Raw genomic sequence first — 21,857 nt, forward strand, 5'->3', positions numbered from 1 at the left:
AACCTCAACCGTCCCCACATGTGAAAATGAAATCCTATCTGGCCTTTAAAAGTTTTTCCATAAATGATGAAGCACATTTTAGAAAAGAAAATGCCTTCTTTTCACGTTCTCTCCCTCCCTTCTCTTATCTTCTGATTTCCAAAGTTTCTAAGATGAACTAATGAAATCTCTGCTCCTCTCAAGTGTGGAAAACCAGGGAAGGGTATTCACTGGCTCAGGTGATGGCTGATCCCCAAGTCTACATGCAATGAACTGGGGGCTAGCGAGGTCAAGCATGATGGATGACAAGTTCCGTGAAGGGTAGAAGCCGTTTTGTTCACCCTGACGTATATAGCAGTACCCTGCCTTGTCCCTGCATGTAGGAATTAACAAATATTTGTTGAATGAGTGGGTGGTTGGGTGGATGGATGGGTGGACCAATTTTATTCCTGGTTCAAGTTTACCTTGAACCTGCCTGGTTCAAGTTTACAACTCTGACTTCTAGAATAATGAGTTAAATAATGAGTATAGTATGGTTAAATAATGAGTATAAATAATGAGTATATCTAGAATAATGAGTGAAAGTGTTCCTCTGAGTCTAAATTGACATCCTTGCCCAAATTTAAAAGGCTGTTTTGAGAAGTACTAAATTTAAAGAAAGAAAAAGCAAATGTTATAATTTTTATAAAATGCCACAGGAAGGTAATCAATTGCTGAGTATCAAGGGCTGACTGGTATTCATCTACCAGATCTTTTTTGAGTCTCTGCTTATGTCAGACATTATGCCTGCCATGAAGTCCTCTTAGAATTTTAATGACAATTGCCAGTGTTGGATAGACGCAGTGATATTTTGAGAAGGACACTATTAGGAGTTACATTTTTGTCTGATTAATTCAGAAGAATGTCCAAATCAGATCTTAATGTAAGTGGGACTGAGAGCTATATTTTTTTTTTCTTGTAATGTTAACTCAATATTTGGGACTGAGGGAGAAAATTTTTCTTGAATGGGTTTCCAAATCTGACCCTAAAGAAGCATCTATCTTGCTCCAAGCCTCAACGGTAACTTCACAATCTCCAGAGAAGAGACAGGGATTGTGATTTAAAAAAAAAAAAAAAAAAAAAAAAGTGCTGTAAGAGAGGATGAGTGAGGAAAACTAGCAGTGGAATTAGGGTCTCCAAAAATAACACTGGAGCCCAGCTCCCCTCCACACGTAGGTCCAGCTGCGCCTTGGAGTGAACACCAGCTCATCTCCCGCACTCACTCATTCCAGGCATGTTCCCAGAGAGAGTCATCAGAGGAAGGAAACACCGTAATTCTTTCAGCTCCCGTTCAATCCAGCCTCATTTCTAGGACCAGGTGAGTGACTTGCCAAAACTAAGGGGTTGACTCTGAACTCACTGAACTTGCGCTGGCTCTGGTTTTTGAAGGATGTTAGGAAATAATAGAAAATGCAGCTGATTTGAAAAGACAGCCACACTTCATCTCTACATGGTTTCTGGGTATGGATCCGGTTTCTTTTTCCTTTTTTTGCTCCCAGTTCTCTCCCTTTACTTTCAGTGACAGAAAGGGAAATCATGAACTTCTGCGGGTCCAGACTGGACTAGGCTTCCCTCCCCTTACTCAGCATGCCACTTACAGGAAGCCCTCTCCCACCAGTGAGTTGTCTGTCCTTGGTCATGCCATTTACAGTGAGGTGTCAGAAGGATTTTGTATGTGAGATATGGAGATGAGAAGAAATCCCTACCAGATTCCTGGGATGGATCTTAAAAATCATCTACTTCGTTTTCCTGAAACAAGAATATGCATTTGTACTTGTCCGCATATGCCTAAAGCAATTCTGGAAGGTGAGACGTGAAACTGAGAACAAGAGGGACCCACTAGGGGAGAGTGGGGTAGCTGAGGGACATGATAGGAGGAAGGTTTTTCACCATATGCATATGTATGCTGGTTTTTAGAACCATTTGAATAATACCTACACACAAAAATCAAATGTAAAAAGTAAATGCTATTGCTCATCCCTTAAAAAGTTGTATTTGGAAGGGAATCAAGAGCCAGAGGAATATATGTGTCTCTCATCATTTGTCCCTCTATCCCAATCTCTTTGGATTGCATCCAAGTAATGCATTTTTCCTTTGTCTCTTCTTTAGACGAGTAGGAAATGTGATACCATTCCATAATGCTGGGAGAAAGAACATGGGTTTAAAAAGAAAAAAACCCTTTGAGAATGGGGAGAAGAAGAGTAACCACACTTGGCCTCTCAAAGAGAATAAAGGAGCCGGGGCCCTAATGCCATGGGTACAGCTGTGCCTGTGGCTTCTTGAAAGAGTTCAGCCACTGACACTGTGAAAGATGTCACTGTAGGTACACATCTGGTGCCACAGAGAAATCTGCTACTGGGGACATAGGCCTCAGAAAAATTGCCAGAAGACGGGGCTCACACAGGTATCATCTCCTGTGCCTAACGCCTTTTCCAGCATTATAACTCTGTCTTCTCCAAGTCCCACTGGGGACCCGCATGGAGCTCTTTCACCTCAGGCACAGTCTGAAAGGCTCTAGTCAAACCCAGTGCTTAGTTCTTGACACATCTGGCATCAAGGCTAAGTTTGCTATATGAGCACGTAAGATGCATGTTGAGTTTCAGGCATCTTTCATGCTTTGGGGATTGATATGATTTTTCCTTAGCAAAGACCTTGCAGACACTTTTTTATATTTGCCTAATATGTGTCTTATTTACAAAGAAATGCTTTCCATCATGACATGGCATCTGCCAAGTTAACAAATGATTGTCCATCACAGTTGAAGCCCAATATCCTAAAATGTCACTTCGCTCGCTCTGTCATTTGTCTTCTATATAACACATCATCTAATCTTTCACAGTAACATTTGCTTATTAAACTGCATTGTGGTACACTCGAAATGTTTATAAATTGTTTTTGCCCTTAGATTTTCTTATATTTAATATTGCTGTGAATGACTCATTAACTAAGACAAAGAAATATTTTTCTTTAAAAATAGTCATTGATGTGGGTGGAGTTACAGTGTATTATGCTAAGTGAAATAAATCTCTCAGAGAAGACAAATACCATATGATCTCACTCATATGTGGAATTTAAGAAATAAAACAGATGAACATAGGGAAAGGGGGAAAAAAAGGAGGGAAGCAAACCATAAGAGACTCTTAACTATAGAGAATAAAGTGAGGGTTGATGGAGGGAGGTGGGTGGGGGATGGGCTAGACGGGTGATGGGGATTAAGGAGGACACTTGTGATGAACACTGGGTGTTATATGTGATGAACCACTAAATTCTACTCCTGAAGCCAATATTACCCTACATGTTAACTAACTAGAATTTATCTTTTAAAAAAGATTTTGTTTATTTATTCATGAGAGACAGAGAGAGAGAGAGGCAGAGGGAGAAGCCCACTCCCCACTGAGCAGGGAGCCCGACACGGGACTCGATCCCAGGACCCTGGGATCATGAACTGAGCCAAGGCAGCCGCTTGCTTAACCATCTGAGCCACCCAGGCACCCCTAACTAGAATTTAAATAAAAATTTGAAACAAATGAAAATAGTCATAGAAAAAGACACATAGATCCATGGAACAGAATAGAAAGGCCAGAAATAAATCCACAATTACATGGTCAATTAACCTTCAACAGAGGAAGTAAGAATATGCAATGGGAAAACAACAGTCTCTTCAACAACAGTGTTGCAAAAACTGGACAGCTACATTCATGAATGAAACTGAACCACTTTGCTACACTGTACACAGAAAGAAATTAAAAATGAAATAAGGACCTTAATGTGAAACCTGAAACCATAAAAATCCAAGAAGAGAGCATAAGCAGTAATTTCTTTGATATCAGTCATAATAGCATCTTTTTAGATATGTCTCCTGAAGCAAGGGAAACAAAAGCAAAAATAAACTACTGGGACTATATTAAAATAAAAAGTTCCGTACAACAAAGGACATAACCAACAAACTAAAAGACTACCTAGTGAATGGGAAACAATTTTTGCAAATAACATACCCAATAAAGGATTAGTATCCAAATATATATAAAGAACTTATACAACTCAATACCAATAATAATAATCATAATCCAATTTTAAAATGGGCAGAAGCCATGAACAGGCATTTCTCCTAAGAAGACGTCCAGATGGACAACAGATACATGCAAAGATGCTCAACATCACTCATCATCAGGGAAATGCAAATCAAAACCGCAATGAGATACCACCTCACATCTGTCAGAATGGCTAAAATCAAAAACTTGTTTTTTAACAAGTGTTGGTAAGGATGTGGAAAAAAGAACACTAGCATACTGTTGGTGGGAATGTAAACTGGTACAGCCACTATGGAAAACAGTATGGAGTCTCCCCAAAAAATTTTAAAAAGAGAATGATTCAGTAATTGCACTACTGGGTATTACACTAAAGCACTAAATCAAGGGGACATATGCGCCCCGTGTGTACAGCAGCATTATTTGCAATAGCCCGATTATGGAAGCAGCACAGGTGTCTGCTAATGATGCACGGGGAAAGATGTGGTGTATACACACACATATACACAAGGAGATATTACTCAGCCATAAAAAGAATGAAATCTTGCCATTCACAACAACATGGATGGAGCTACAGAGCATTAGGCTAAGTGAAATAAGCCAGTCAGAAAAAGAAAAGTACCGTATGATTTCACTCATATGTAGAATTTAAGAAATAAATGAATAAAGAGGGGAGAAAGAGACAAAGCAAAAAACTGTTTCTTTGCTGTGGGGAAGAAACAGATGGTTACCAGAGGGGAGGTAGGTGGCAGGATGGGTGAAATAGGGCAACAGGGATTAAGAGTACATTTAATGTTGTTTTAAAGATTTACTTATTTATTCGAGAGAGTGTGTGCGGGAGCCGGGGAAGGGGCAGAGGGAGAGAGAGAATGTGAAGCAGCCTCTTCACCGAGAGCAGAGCCCAACATGGGGCTGAATCTCACAACACTGAGATCATGACCTGAGATCGGGGTCAGATGCTTAATGGACTGAGCCATCCTGGTGACCCAAGAGTACACTTATCTTGAACAGCACCAAGTCATATATGGATTTGCTGAAGCACTATATTGTATACCTGAAACTAATATAACACCGTATGTTAACTATGCTATAATTAAAAAAAATATATATATATATTTTTAAAGATTTTATTTATTTGACAGAGATCACAAGTAGGCAGAGAGGCAGGCAGAGAGAGAGGAAGGGAAGCAGGCTCCCTGCCTAGCAGAGGATCCAGGGATCATGACCTGAGCCGAAGGCAGAGGCTTTAACCCACTGAGCCACCCAGGCACTCCTGTAATTAAAATATTTTAAATAAAAATATTTTTTAAAATTATTATAGAAAGGATTGTGAACCTAAATGAACACCCATATAATAGAAATTAACTGATTTAGAAATTAAAGATGGAGCCATTTTTCAAACTGTATTATTTCAAGGAGTTATTTCTCGTTTTCCAAAATGTTATTCCAGAAGTTTCTGAGACTGGTGGAGGTGAAATCATCACACATACATGCTCTCAACAAGCTACTCAACTTTTATCTGTTTACGTTTACACTCATGTAAGCTTCCATTTGGGGAAAATTTTGGGAAAAAAAAATTGTTTCAATAAAAATACACAAAACCTCAAAGATCACCACTTTTAACTACTTTTCTTTTTACAGATGAAAAAGCTGAAAGGTTAAATATGATTATCAATGAGAATACATTCAATGCAGTACAACATGCTTATTCCAATTAGCCTGCTGTCCCTCTCTTCCCACATTCAAGTTCGAGACTGTTGCAGATGATGAAGTTCTGATTAATCTAGCTCTCCCATCTTCAAAGCCCTGGCAGGCTAAGCAGGTTAAATTATTGCATACTGAGGCCATTTATTTGTGCTTCTTAACACCTTAGATTTGTAGTATTGGTAAAGTTTCATCGATATGTGTCTGGAGTAAGGTATCATGTCTTCAGAACAACTGTATGAATGAGTTCTTGGAAATTTGATCTTGACCACATTAAAAACCTTTCCAAGGTGTTCTTGGATGTCTCAACTTAGTAATAGCAGTAGATATCTTAAACTTCCAAATATTTAAAATGTCAATGAACACTATCTTAACCAAACCATTTCTGGAATGAGGGAGTTGGCAAAGAGCTGAAGAAAAACAAGACAACCTTGGCTTGAAGAACAAGCCAAGACAACCCCCAAACTACCCAGGATACTTGGTGGAATAGTTATTTTTTTTAAATATACTGTCCAGAAAAGGAAAATGATCTGTAGGTTAAAAACCTGTCATGAAGTCATTTATATGTCCATCCATCTACTAAAAAAATTTCCCGAGTATCTCCCTCGTGCCAGTGACTATACTCCATCTTGGAGACACAACAATAAATAAGACAGTTGATTTCAACCCTCATGTAGTTTCCAGGCAAATGTGAAAGACAGATGTAGGAAACTAGGTATATAAATAAATGTAACCCTGGAACCATGATAAATACTATGAGAGGGAATGACAAGTTCTGATGACTATGGGATAGCATAATGGTGAACTTAATCAGACTTAGCTGGGGTGGGGAAATGGTTTGTGGATCAGGTAGATTTCCCTCAGGAAGTGACATTTGGTCTGAAGGAGAATTAGACTTACTCAGGTAAAGCAAAAGGGATATGAGAAGACAGAATACGTTTCCCTGAAAGGGTAACTACAAAGTAGGGTTTTAAGAATGATTAAGTGTTTGATAAAACTCACTTTGAGAATGCTCTTTCTTAAATCTATCCTAAAGTTGACATTAGTTTCTTCTCATTGGATTCTAAGAACTACTAGAGCCATTTCTATGTGCCTGTGCTAAAATATTTTTAGTATCTTCTCTGCTTTCTTGCCTCCTCTGAAGAAATCCAGTTCCCAGGCATGCTTCCAACACTTTAATCTCTTTTTGTTCTTCATGATCCTTTTATGTACGTAGTAAGTCTCTGAGGACTAACGTTATCCTCAAGGTTCCTTCCAAGAAGTATTGGGCAATTAACGAGAAGATGCCAAAGCGTACAAGACTAGAAATAACTAAAGGAAGTTGCTAACATTTTTATTGTATAATTGGGAGTTTGGAGTTAGAGAAGGACATCCTTGATGTGACTAGGCTGTGCATCTCTAACATCTCACCAGGAGCTGTGCCAAGCCAGTTTGCCCAAAGGGCATGCCTGTTTCCCATCCCTGCCTCCCAGCCAAATACGGTCCTTGTCTGTCTCCTGGATGAAATGGCAACCTCTCCCCACCTTAGAACACCAGAAATTTTCCATCCAGGATAAGTAACATGTGTTCTTTTTTTTTTTTTTCCTCCTGAAACATTTATTGGGCATTCGCTCATTCCAGGCACTGTGCTAGGTGGTGAGAACATAACAGAGAGAAAAACTGAGTCAGTTCCCACCTCTTGAGGTTACTGTACCTCCAGAGATATAATGACTTAAATTAGAATTCATACATCGAGCAAATAACAAATATTCTAACTTTACAGATATTGTTTAGTGACATCATTTATTCTACCTCAAGACTACAATGTTGTCTGCCTAATTACAATTTCAGCATCATTCTTTTCCTATCAATTTCTTTTTGGAAAAGAACTTTTTTCACTCTTTTTGTAAGAGTAAAGAAATTTTTGTAAGAAAGAGATTTCTTGTAAGAAAGAAATTTTTTGTTACTCTTTTTGAGAGTAACACGTGTTCTAGTTAGAATTAGCAACAGTCAGTTGGCATGAAACTGTTTATTTCCAGGGAATAGGCAGAACATCCACACAGTGAGACTTTACTGAGTATAAAGCACCTGTGTGCACTTACTTACAAACTCTGTTCCACATCGTGGGGGTGGCGGTAGCATGGTACCGTCCCATCAAAGCTTGTTTAAACTGAAGGGGACTTGAGAGACTTCCTGAAGCCAGACTCACAATGTTTAAAAAGTAAACTGAGGCCTATAGACAAGAGACTCATCAGTGGTCGCAGGAAAGGCAATGGTCAAGCCAGTCCCCAGTTGCTGATTTCTCTCCAGGGCCCTTTCTGTCACCAGGGATAGGAGTGTAACCAGACAGATCTTTAATGTGAGGGAATTGGGAATGTTTACGGATCTGGCAGAATGGTACATGGAGAATCCTGGAGCTTGGTAGAAGCTGGGGCAAGGAGGAAAGACCTGGAGGGGAGGCAGCCAAAAGGCTGGAAAGGATACAGGACAGAGAGATTGGGAATACGCAGCAATGAAGTTTGCCCAGCTCGCAAATACCCCCAAGTCTTAGAATGCTGCCTTACAATCTTTCCTGTCCACTTCACCCGCGAGAAGACGGCTCTCTAAGTGGACCATGTTCATTTGCGCCAGGAAATGCATCGGGTGTCAGAGGAATCCACACTTGGTGCCAGGCCACCAATTCTTTCTGGGCTCTTCTCCCGATTGAATCATCTGCCAAGTTCCCCTCCACCCTTATGCTGCCCAAATGTGTGTGTGTCTACTTCTATAACCTAATATCTTTATCTTCCAAGACAGAATTAAACAACTCTTACTCCTCATGCCTTGATCTCCAGATCCTGATTAAGAAGCCAACTTGATTGATTTGTTCGCACAAAAAAGAGAATAATCAAGAATAGCCTAAAGTGACCACACACTGAGAACTGCTAGAAGAGCTAACAAAAGAAATGAGTCTGTAATGGGAAAAGTTCAGAATCGTAATAGTCACTATGAAGAGAGGCAAAGGAGGAAGGTAGCCTTGCCAGCAGGCCTCAGATTATACCCTGTAGGGACAAAGCTAGCACTCCTTATCATATACTACTTAAGAGGTACTGTGCTGGGTGTTTTACAAACACTGTACCCCTGAATTCTTATAATAATAGTGAAGAAAGGTATTTATATTCCATTTTATAGGTTTACTGACGCCAACTCTCTTTGGGTTCCTGGACTCAATTCCAATGTGCGGGGAGGAGTTCCCCAATGTCCCACACCAAGCAATTCTTGGACACCAGCAAGTGTCTGAGAATTCCACCCAGTTCTGACATTAGGTACTCAGACACAGCATCAGATTTCCCGGAGTAAGGGCTCTGTCTTATAGGGGAGACCACTACCCACCCTCTACCCTGTTTCGGACGCCAGTCACAAGTCCAGGCTGTTGTCTGTGCTTCTCTACTGGGCTACAGATCGGAGGTTCCCAAACCCTCTTCCTCGGACGTCAGATGCCAGCTGCCAGTGCCGGCTGTTCCCTGTACTTCGGACTGACCGGCTATAAAGCAGAGGTTCCCAGGACCTCCTCTTAGGAGGTTTGCTAGCGTAATTTCTTTTATTTTGCTAGAGGGACTCAAAGAACTCGGAGAAACAGATTTGCCAGTTAATTAATGATATGATAAAGGACCCAAATCAACCTCAGTGAAGAGGTACTGAGGGCAAGGTGTGGGGGGAGGTCTGGGAGCTTCCATGCCCTCTCCAGGAGCACCACGGTCCCTGAATCCCCAGCTCCGTTCTCACCAACCTGGAAGCTCTGAGTCCAGTTCTTTTGGGGTTTTATGGAGGCTTCAGTTTGACTCCTGACTAAGTCATTGGCGATTGGCTGACTCAACCTCCAGCTCCTCACCTTTCCCCAGAGGGTAGGGGTGGAACTTCAAGTTCTAGCCTCTAATGGAAAAAAAACACTATTATATGTGAAACTTACAGTGCTAATACATATAATATACAAATAAATTAGTGTTGGGTTCCTGGGTGGTTCAGTCGGTCGAACGTCTGCCTTCAGCTCAGGTCATAATCCCAGGATCCTGGGATCTAGTCCTGCACCCTGTCCTTGCTCAGTGGGGAATCTGCTCCTCCTTCTCCCTCTGCCCCACCCCGCTGCTCATGTGCACTCACTCTCTCAAATAAATTAATAAAATCTTAGCAAAAATAAATCAGTGTTAATTCACAGATGAAGAAATACAAATAGCCAACTAGTAGGTTGAAGAAAAAATGGTTGCAATATTTTATATTTTCTTGGAAATGCACTTATAGGACATGCTTGCAGTATCTGCAGTAATTATAAAGCTACATAAAAGCTAACACTAATTCATCACTTACTACATGTCAAGTGCTGCTTCAAGTGTATTACACATAATCATCATCATAGCAATCTTAAGGAGTAGGAACTGTAACTCTTTGTTTTACAAAAAAGGAGACTAAGGCCAAGGGAGGTTAAGTACGTGGTCAGTGTCACGAAGGTAATTAGTGGTAGAACTGAGGTACAAATTTAAGCAGACTGGCTTCAAAACCTATTAACAATTAAACTATACTCATATTACACTGTTGCACATAAAAAATGTATCTTTCAGCAATTCAGTGACAATAGGTCTTTTCAAGAAATAGTGTCGGAACAATTGGACATCATATGCAAAAATAACTGAGCCCTAAATGAAAAAAAAAAAAAAATAACTGAGCCCTGGAAAATAACCTCCAACCTTAAAAATTAACTGAAAATGAATCCTATAAAATGTTAAAATATGGGGATATGGAAGAAAAATCTTCATGATGTTGGGGTTAGGCACGAGTTGTTAGCTAGGACACCACAAGCGTGATCCATATGGAAATAAATGAACAAATTATATTTTATCAACATTTAAAATTTTGATCTATAAATGACAGTGTTAAAAGTAAGGAGACAAACTACAGACTGGGAGAGGATATTTACAAGTCTATATCTGAAAAACAACTTGTATCCAGAAGGTATAAAAAAAAAAAAAACTCTCAAAACTCAACAGTAAAAAAAAAATTCATTTTTTGTAATGGGCAAAAGACTTGAGACATTTCACCGAAAACAACATATGGATGGCAAAAAAGCATGCAGAAAGATGTCCCATTTCATTAGCCATTAGGAAAATGCTCATTAAAACTATGAGATATTAAAATTATAAATTATAAGTAAATTGTAAAAAATGAGATATTGCTATATCCCTATCAGAATGGCTAAAAACAAAACTATCAATCAAAAAACGCTGATAATACTAAGTGCACCAAGAAAGCACAACGGCTGTACCTCTCATTCATTGCTGGGTGTAACATAAAATTTGAATGCGTCAATCACTGAAAATGCTTCCACATTTTTTTCATAAAGGCAAACTTACATTCGTCATATCACCCAGCAAGGCTACTCCTGGTATTTACCAGAGAGAAATGGAAATTTTTGTTTCTGCAACGAATGTTTATAGCAACTCTATTTATTTACAATCACTCAAAACTGAATATAACCAAATGACCTTCAGTAGATGAAGTTATCAACATCCACACAATGGAATATTACTCAACAACAGAAAGGAACAAACTGTTGATCCTTGCAACAACATGGTATTAGTTGAGTAAAGTAAGGAAGCATCAGAAGGCTACATATCGTATGACTGCATTCATGTGACATTCTGGAAAAGGAAAGCCTTTTATGGCTGAAGAACAGATGAGTGGTTGCCCAGGATTAGGAGGGGGAGAGATTGGGCTACAAAGGGTCAGTCCAGTAAGACTTCTGGGGTGATGGAATGGTTCTGCATTCTGATTGTGATGACAGTTGCACAAATTTCTAAAACATTAAAACTCATAGGGCTGCGCACACACACAATTACGCTGTATGTTAATTTTAAAATATAATAAAAATGTATCTTCCATAATTACTAGTAAAAATATGCAAAGACATGGCAAGGATATTCATCACAGCCTATGGCCAAAAATCGGAAACACCATGAAATTCATGAATAGGAACATGGCTAAGTAAATGATTCTTACATAGACTGGAATATTAGAAGTTTGCATGGATTTATGCCCCTGATACATTAAGAAAACAAAATGTAAAAAATAAATGAAAATAATAAAAATAAAGACACAGAACCATATGCGTGTTCTCATCTTTGCCAAAGAGAGAAAAGCCTAGAGGTCATACACCGATTTAGTAACAGTGGTACCTTTGGATAATGAAATTGTCAGGCTTAGAAATTAAGGGTGGGGTGAGGAAGAAAGAGATGTTCACTTACTGTGTTCAGTATCTGTTCAAGTTGTTCACTTACGGTTGCCTGGGGGAGGGGGGTATGGAGAGGGGGGTGGGGTTATGGACATTGGGGAGGGTATGTGCTATGGTGAATGCTGTGAAGTGTGTAAACCTGGTGATTCACAGACCTGTACCTCTGGGGCTAATAATACATTATATGTTAATAAAAAAACTAAAAAAAAAAAAAAGATGTTCACTTATTATTCATATAGTGTTTTTTTTTGTAATTTTAAATATTTTTATTTACAGGAAAGCACACACAACTAATAAATCTAATGGCAGTGTTCTAATTAGTACCTGAGATGTCCGTTTCCATCCTTAGACTCTGAGCTCCCTGAAGAAAAGAACTGCTTTGCTCACCCTCGACTCTCCAGCATCGAGCAGATAACTTGTATTCTCGGTATGTTTAAGTTGAACTGGAAGAACTCCACAATAACTGAATGTAATACATCTTAAACCCAGGTGACTATTTTGTGAATTACTAATTGCCTGGCACCGTCAACCGGATAGTGGAGTAGTTAACATCTTTGGTCTTGAAATCTTGTCTCATTTTACTCAACTGTGAAATGGAAGAATGAAATTTCAATCACTAATTTCTGTGTCAAGGACAATTTGTATCAACCTGCCATAAAGCCAATTTGATCACGGAATTTCTATCAACTCAGGGTCTGCATTAGCCTTAGGGGACAGTTGGGGTTTTGTTTTGTTTTGTTTTGTTTTGTTTTAAGTCATCTTGGAACTAAAGCACCCACAGAAGGAAGAACTGCTAAGGGCTTTCTGTCCTGCTGCGTGCCTACCCTCCCACACACTTCAAACCCACATGAGCAGGAAACAGGCCAGTCCTGAGCTAATGAAGATTCCCTCTGTTTCCTTCAAAGCACTTTGATTCTTGTCCCCTTTCTTACAGGACTGACCTTAACAGGAAACCAATTCTCTGCACATTCAAGTGATTCTAGAAAAGCAGTCTCACAACCGGCTTGGTGACACAGTGGCAACTTTGGGGGGCACCAGAGGCCACTCGAAGATAACACAAGCAATCTTTCCATCGGCCTTTGCTAGCCTCAGAGAAATCACTCACCGAACTCCCACTGTGTTTGTCCCTGGGCCAGAGCACCTGCTCTGACATTTTCTTCATCATCTTTAAAAGTGAGTCTGTGCACCGTCTATATACTTCTCCACTCTTTAAAAGGACTATAGGTCTGCCTTCCAGAAGCATCGACCTCACCAATGGGGTCATGATCCTAACTCATAGTAAAAAAAGGCAGAGGCCCTCTAGCCTTGCATCGTTTAGTTTAGAAATTCCTTTATGACAATTCTGGAATCTGTTGTCTTCTGTGCCTTACATGAATTACTTCTGTGAATGGAAGTTACCTATTTCTGGAAGCAAAGCAGCTTGTCTGGTCATATACCCTCGCCTTCATTCAAAAAAAAAATAAAATCCTTTGTACTTCCAAATTACAGACACATTTGCCAGGTAGAATACCAAATCAACTTTCTGTCAGGTTTTCCCCGATCACACGGCAGCCTGAATATCTCAAGGGGTGTTAGTCTGTGGTCTTTCTAAGAGAAGCCCTGCAGGCCACAGTTCGTGTAATCCCTGAGGCCCCTGCCAGGTCCCACACATTTATTCCAATGACAATGACATCATTTCAAACATGTCAGCAGCTCCTCCCAAGGACTCAACTTTGGAATCTCTTGGCATGAGCCAAACTCTGCGCCTATCTGGCCCTCCTCCAGGGCTTTTATGCCCACATTCAACTTGTTAACTGTTGCTTGGCCCACAAGCTAGGCTAAGGCTCTCACATAACTCTGGGAAGCGTCCCAGGTACCACAGGGCAGGGGCTGGGTCTTAGGGACTGCACAGATGTGGTACCTAATGGGTATGGCCGTGTGAGAAGCTGTGATCCTACAGACAGCTGCTGCTGGGCAGTTAATCACTGTAATGGTTTAGAAGAACGATTCCTTTATCTTCCCAATTAGACAAGGTGGGATGTACTTAGATTGTTCTGGCATCAAGGAGACAGAGCCTGTCTGTGCAGTCACTTGAGGGGAAGCAGTCCAAAAACATGAAAACCAGAGAAGCATCTCATGAAATGTCCAAGTCAGATACTGTGGGCATAGACAGGCTGGGTCCATTTTAAAGTCAAATCTAGTTCACAAATGTGAAGGTCACAGTGTAAGAGTGACTACTAGAGTCAGGCTTTTCCTTAGTTCTATTTTGACAAGATGTGCCCCGCAGCAGCCACTCTCCTATCTCCTCCCCCCTAGCGCTTGGTCCATGGAGGCCCCCTGTGTTCCACCGGGTTCTGCTGGTGGGAAGCCCCAGAAGGAGACTGGAGGGTGGACGGAGCGTGTGATCAGGGCGTCTGCTCTCCCAGCATCCCCCATGCTGAGCCATCTACAGAAGCCATGGCTCTGGTGGACTGTCCCCTGTTGCCACTGCTCTCTCTGGGTTCAGTAACTGTTCCTTTCCCTTGTGCCTTCAGGTCTATGCTCATTTCAAAGAACTCTCATTTTTTTGTGATGTCTGATAACTAAAACAGATAAAACCGTGCTTCCTGTGCCTTGGCAAGGAAATCGGAGCCCAGCATTCGTCCCTACTCCCCCCACCTTGAAGCAGTCACCAGAGCGCCTCTCTAGAGCTATTTATTTAATCATTTGCAAATCAGTGTGAAGTATTTGCTAGTTTGGTGTTTCAATAGCATTGTGTCAATTACACATGAACAATTACTAAAACTGCTAGTAATACAATAGCCACCAGTATCAAGCACCTACTATCATTCAGAACCTTAAGTGCATTGTTTTACATAATTCTCACAACCCTGTCAATCATTTATGTCTCTGTACATCAGTGGTGACTGAACCAAGCAATCCGCGACTAAGGGGATCTCAAATGGAAAACACCCGCAACAGAGCTAGAATTTTAACTCCTCCTTTTTGCTGAGGGAGAGCTTGGCACAGGAGGTTCTCTGTGTGCACTGGTTCAGTACCCATACACCTTCATGCCAGGTCATCCCAGTAGAGGTAGGGGAGTGCTCTGCGAGTAACCCCAGCCATCCGAAAGAGCAGGTTTCCCTTGGATCTCATTTCCCATTCACCCTTCTTGCCAAAACTCAGCAAGTGGCTGTGGCCTTAGCCCCGAGATTATGGCCTGACCAGTGTTAGGGAACACCCCATTTCCGAGTTCACAGTGATCTCACCAACTCCCAAGGCTTCAGTTACCACTTATGCCGAATCGGGGTCTTCAGTTCTAACTTCTCCCCAGCTACAAACACACGTTATGAAAATGCCTACAGACCCCTCGACAGGCCTCTCAAATGTCATAGGACTATAACAAACTCAGCATCTTCTTTTGCCTTAACCTTTCCTCTCCTACAATCTCTTAAGTCTCCAGCTTTCCTAACAGATGCCTGAAAACTCCATGTTATTGTTGATGAGTCTCTTTCCCCTACTGTTTTTAGCCAATCGTTGTGTTCTGCACATTCTAGCTTGACTCTGTCTCTCACATTCAACCACTTTTCATGCCTTCATTCTTTCTCATTTGAACTACTGTGGGTTTACAGTGACGGTGGTCTCTGTAGTCCCAGCCTCTCTGGCCGCTGCTGATGTGGTTCTTTCTGCTAAGGACACCCTTCCCTATGTATATTTATCTGCTCAAGTCCAGTCTCTTCTGAGACTCAGTTCAAATCTCTAAGGTAACAGGAATTTCCCTTCCATTTTGCAGAGTTCAAGAAAGTTCAGATGCGCAGACTGTCATAACTGATAATTCAAACCCTCTATACCTATTTTTTGTATTCTTTATACAAAGAATACAAAAATGCATTTTTGTATTCTTTAATACAGAGAACTTTAAGATAACAAATGTGAGATATTAAATTAATAACATCATGAAATAGAAATAGAGCCTATTAATACTAAATACTGAAGTCTGAATCTCAGATTTATTTTTGTTTTCTTTCAATCTTTTTTTTTTTAAGATTTTATTTATTTGACAAGGAGAGAGAGCGAGAGAGGGAACACAAGAAGGGGAGTGGGAGAGGGAGAAGCAGACTTCCCTCTGAGCAGGGAACCCCATGCGGGGCTCGATCCCAGGACCCCAGGATCATGACCTGAGCTGAAGGCAGACGCTTAACAACTGAGTGCCCCAGAAGCCCCTTGTTTCAATCATTTTATTTTTTCCATCATGATATGTGCACTCTTTAGTCCCCATCACCTATTTCCCCCATGCTTCCACCCACTGCCCCTTTGGTAACCATCAGTTCACTCTCTGTAGTCAAGAGTTTGTCTGGAGTCTCTGGGTGGCTCTGTAGGTTGAACTTCCTACTCTTATTTTTGGCTCAGGTCTTGATCTTAGGGTCATGAGATCAAGTCCCCCATCGGGTTCTGTGCTCAGTAGGGAGTCTGCTTGAGATTCTCTCCCTTCCCTCCCCCAGCTCACGTTCTTTCTCTCTCTCTCTCTCGAATAAACTTTTTTTTAAGAGTTTGTTTCTTGGTTTGTCTCTCTCTTTTCTTTTTTCCTAAGCTCATTTATTTTCTTCTTTTTAAAAGACTTTATTTATATATTTGGCAGACAGCATGAGCAGGGGGGAGGGGCAGAGTGAGAGGGAGAAGAAGATTCCAAAGAGCAGTAAGCCCAATGTGGGACTAAACTGTGGGACCCTGGGATCATGACCTGAGCCAAAGTCAGACTCTTAACTGACTGACCCACTCAAGCACCCTTCATTTGTTTTCTTTCTTAAATTCCACATATGATTGAAATTATATGGTATTTGTCTTTCTCTGGCTTATTTCGCTTAGCATAATACACTTTAGCTCCATGCAAGTCATTGCAAATGTCAAGATTTCATTCTTTGTGATGCCTGAATAATATTCCATTGTGTGTATACACCACCTCGTCTTTATCCATTCATCCATCAAAAAACACTTGAGCTGAGGATCTCAGATTTAATGTGTCATCTGACTAGCACCATTAGTGTAGCTTCTTTTAATTTTTCCCTAAAGATAAAACAAAGAATGAGGAATTGTTGCAACGGTGATCAGCCTATTATCAGCATCTAATAACCACAAAGACCAATAAAATTGGACTGAAAAATGTATTCATTTCTATTATTAAAATATTTTTATTTTTTTTTAAAGATTTATTTATTTGACAGAGAGAAATCACAAGAGAGGCAGGCAGAGAGAGAGGAAGGGAAGCAGGCTCTCCGCTGAGCAGAGAGCCCGATGTGGGACTCGATCCCAGGACCCCGAGATCATGACCTGAGCCGAAGGCAGCGGCTTAACCCACTGAGCCACCCAGGCGCCCTATTAAAATATTTTTAATATCAAAAGTATCTCTTAGGGCTGCCTGAGTGGCTCAGTGGGTGAAAGCCTCTGCCTTCGGCTCGGGTCATGATCCCAGGGTCTTGGAATCGAGCCCCACATTGGGCTCTCTGCTCAGCAGGGAGCCTGTTTCCCCCTCTCTCCCTCTCTGCCTGCCTCTCTGCCTACTTGTGATCTCTGTCTGTCAAATAAATAAATAAAATCTTTAAAAAAAAATAAAAGTATCTCTTAAAATTGAAAATGTGTAACTTAGATCTCAAATTCCATATTATATAAGCAAGGATTTAGAATGGAGAATGAAGGATGGGACAAAGTTTAAAAGTGATGAGTTCCGGGGCACCTGGGTGGCTCAGTGGGTTAAAGCCTCTGCCTTCGGCTCAGGTCATGATCTCAGAGTCCTGGGATGGAGCCCCGCATCAGGCTCTCCACTCAGCGGGGAGCCTGCTTCCCTTCCTCTTTCTCTCTGCCTGCCTCTCTGCCTACTGGTGATCTCTGTCAAATAAATAAAGTCTTAAAAAAAAAAAAGTGATGAGTTCCTCATTGCTATGCAGATGTTCAAGATATGGGTTCATTATTTACTATTATAGAAAAGTATAAGTTAAAGAATGTTTTTGACACACTTAGAGTGACCACTAATGAAATTAAAAAACAGGATGTATATATCAAAAAATGACCAAAGAAGATTAAGGTAAACAAAAATATAAGTCAAATAAGCAAAGGACAGGAAAAAAAAAAAAAAAAACCTAAAAGGAAACATCAGGGAAGTATAAAAAACAGATATACAACAGGAGGTTAGAAGTTAAAATTAAATATATTATGATTTAAAGATAAGTGTTTACAATCACCTATGGACAAATCCTCTCAGAAAAAAATAAGAAATTAATTAAAATCAAATTAATTAAAATTAGTTTAAAAATTAAAATCTTCCTAGATGATCCTTATAGGAGACTCACTTAAACTCACACAATCTTAAAAACAAAGAGGTGATCAAGAAATGACAAGAAAAAAGAATAAAAAATAAAGAAAAAAGAAACCAAAGGTAATAATATTAGTTTCAGATAAAGGAATTCAAGACAGAAGGCATGAAATGGAAATGGAACTAAATCTATATTATGCTGATGGAAAATGAAGTACACAATGAAAACATAGTGGTCATAAATTGTTGTGCTCTAAATCATATAGAGTCAAATATATAAAGAAAAAAGGTAAAAGCAAAAAGAATATAAGTACAATAGTTTTGGGAGACAGGATCACATCTCTCCCAAATGTGGAATGATGAAGTAGACAAAAAATCAAGCATACAATTATTATAAATTATACACACGTGCAGACACACGTTATCTTTCTATAATTCTATACCTTAAAACAAGGAATTCAGGTTCTTTTTTCTCCAACCATCCAAACAATATTTACCAAAATTGAGTACATTCAAAGGAGCTACACAGTTAGTAAGATCAGCATGTAAGGTCAAACTGTATATAGACAAAATTACTTTTGACAATCTTTTAACTCATCCAGAAAGATAACGTGGAAGCGTGTCATTAATCCACAAATGTAACATGTAGGTTTTCCTCCTGCACCGGAACAGATCACTGCTGCTTTGGATGAGAACCAGAAAAAGGAGCCAGTTGGTATTCAGGAACCAGGTGACACAAAAAAATACGTACCTCCCACACAAGGCTCACAACCAGAGCATGGGAAGCAGTTGAACAGAGACCAAGCTCAGTGGAAGAGGAAGGGCATGTGAAATTATCTGCACTGTTTTATATTTGTATGTGGTTTAGACCAAGCATATCTAGTTGCATTTGCTTAATTTCCATTTGGTTTGGCTTAGAGGTAATATTCAAAATATTTAGCAACCTGGGCCAACCAAATTAAAATGCACATTGAGTTGAGTGCCAGAAAATGCTTTGAAAGACTCTGACAGGCCAGACATTACCCTTTAGCTGCTGGATGGTTGGGAAGTCTACAGGGACTAGGCAGCCAAGGTCACAGGACAGGGGGCCTTTAGGAGGAGCAAGCAACATTTACCAGAGAGCACAGAATTATTTCACTCTTTGTGGGAGGCCGCGATAAGGCTTGAGAAGAGGACCAAACCAGGCCCTGACTTGTGTCTCCTTTAAAGTCCGAATAGCCTAACAAGGCTTAGGACGGAAAAGTTGAGTAGCACTGAGAAAGTGTGTTGTGTGCTCGCCAACATGACTTCCCACATGTTTACTAGTTAGATGAGAGAAATTTGGTGGAGGTCATAATCTCTTAACTGGTCCTTGCTGTTCCAGCACAGATCATAAATCAGTTTCAGGTTTGCTGTTACTTCTTGTATCAATATGGGACAATTGTACTAACATCAGCCATTGCCTGCAGGTGCACCTTGTTCGTTTCTCACTAGTTCTCACAGGAAACCAGAGGGTCTGCAATTAGACCTTAAGAAGTAGGTAATGGGGAAGTCCGCAGGTTTTTGTGCAAGTAACAAATTCTTTTGTAACCAGTTGAAAATAGTTACTTTGGCTATATAATGCCTCACTGCCCTGAATAAAGTTGGCACTGTTGGACATCCTCCTCAGTGCTCCTCCTGCCCCCATCTCTTTGTCTCTCAAGCCTGTTTCTTTCACCATCCTCTTACCCTCACAGTCCTGGTTGATTTGCCGCGCAGGCCGCGACAACTCTTTTAGCAATCAGTACAGATGAACTAGTACAAAACAGTGGAAGAGCAGCCCTGCCGTAACTCCTGTGTGTGCGCGCCTCAGTGAAGTCCAACAAGGACAAACCACCCATGCAATATTCCCCAAACACAACCTAATGATGCCATACGCAGCATGATAAATTGAGTTTAACGATCTATCAATGAACAAGTGAAAACAATCCAACTCTTCCCAACTCTTCAAAATCACAAAACTGTCTAAATAATTTTCAGAAAAGACTGTAACTAAAAAGACAAGATTTCTAGAAAATAAAGGATAATCTTCTTACTTTCAAAACTATATGAGTCCAAAACTGCTTTCAGAGACAAATGTATAGCTTTAAATACTTTGCTTATTAATAGATATAAATAAACCAAAAACTCTACTCAGGAAACATGTGTAAAAGAACTAATAATACATTTAAAAAGCAGGGAGAAGGGCTCCTGGGTGGCTCAGTTGGTTGAGCATCTGACTTCATTTTGGCCCAGGTCATGATCTCAGGGTCCTGGTCTGACTAGGTCCGTGATCTCAATTTCCAGCCCATGTTTGCTTTGTTCTGAGTGTGGTGCTTCCATCTCCCTTTGCTCCCCCAACTCACACTCTCTCTCTTTCTCACTCTCTCCCTCTCTCTCTAAAAAGATAATAATTTTTTTTTTTTTAAAAATCAAGGCAGGAAAAAAGAAAAAGCTAAATACAGATATTAATAAACTTCAAAATAGAAAAAAGAATTCCAAGAGGTTGTTTGTGGTGTGCATAGAACTCACAATAACAAGTCACTGAAATCTATTCAAAACCACATTGAGATACCACCTTACACCAGCTAGAATGGCCAAAATTAACAAGACAGTAAACAAGTGTTGGAGAGGATGTGGAGAAAGGGGAACCCTCTTACACTGTTGGTGGGAATGCAAGTTGGTGCAGCCACTTTGGAAAACAGTGTGGAGATTCCTCAAGAAATTAAAAATAGAGCTTCCCTATGGCCCTGCAATTACACTACTGGGTATTTACCCCAAGCATACAGATGTAGTGAAGAGAAGGGCCACCTGTACCCCAATGTTCATAGCAGCAATGGTCACAGTCACCAACCCGTGGAAACATCCAAGATGTCCTTCAAAAGACGAATGGATAAAGAAGATATGGTCCATATATACAGTGGAGTATTATGCCTCCATCAGAAAAGATGAATACCCAACTTTTTTATCAACATGGATGGGACTGGAGGAGATTATGCTGAGTGAAATAAGTCAAGCAGAGAAAGTCAATTATCATATGGTTTCACTTACTTATGGAGCATAAGGAATAACAGGAAGAACATTGGGAGATGGAGAGGAGAAAGGAGTTGTGGGAAATCGGAGGGGGAGATGAAACATGAGAGACTGTGGACTCTGAGAAACAAACTGAAGGTTTTTTGGGGGGGGTGGAGGGTTGGGTGAACCTGGTGGTGGGTATTAAGGAGGACACGTATTGCAGGGAGCACTGGGTATGGTACATAAACAATGAATCTTGGAACACTGAAAAAATAAAGTTTAAATTAAAAAAAAAGATGAGAGAGTCCTCCAAAAACAAACAAACAAATAACAAACCCTAAAATTGTCAATGAAACACAAGGCAAAATAGCTGTGAAAAAATGTTTTATTTTTATTTTTTTAAAGAACTTTATTTATTTGACAGACAGAGATCACCAGTAGGCAGAGAGGCAGGCAGAGAGAGAGAGAGAGAGAGGGAAGCAGGCTCCCTGCTGAACAGAGAGCCCGATGTGGGACTCGATCCCAGGACCCTGGGATCATGACCTGAGCTGAAGGCAGAGGCTTTAACCGACTGAGCCACCCAGGCGCC

At 40.4% G+C, this 21,857-nt stretch overlaps 1 protein-coding gene across 2 annotated transcripts in view; it reads right to left on the reverse strand.

Moving 5' to 3' along the window:
• TEK (TEK receptor tyrosine kinase) overlaps window positions 1-21,857 on the reverse strand; it is a 98,127-nt gene that overhangs the window by 53,898 nt on the left and 22,372 nt on the right. The gene's annotated exons all lie outside the window — the stretch shown is intronic.

Source organism: Meles meles, chromosome 11 (genome assembly GCF_922984935.1).
Source record: "Meles meles chromosome 11, mMelMel3.1 paternal haplotype, whole genome shotgun sequence".
Classification (NCBI taxonomy): domain Eukaryota; kingdom Metazoa; phylum Chordata; class Mammalia; order Carnivora; family Mustelidae; genus Meles; species Meles meles.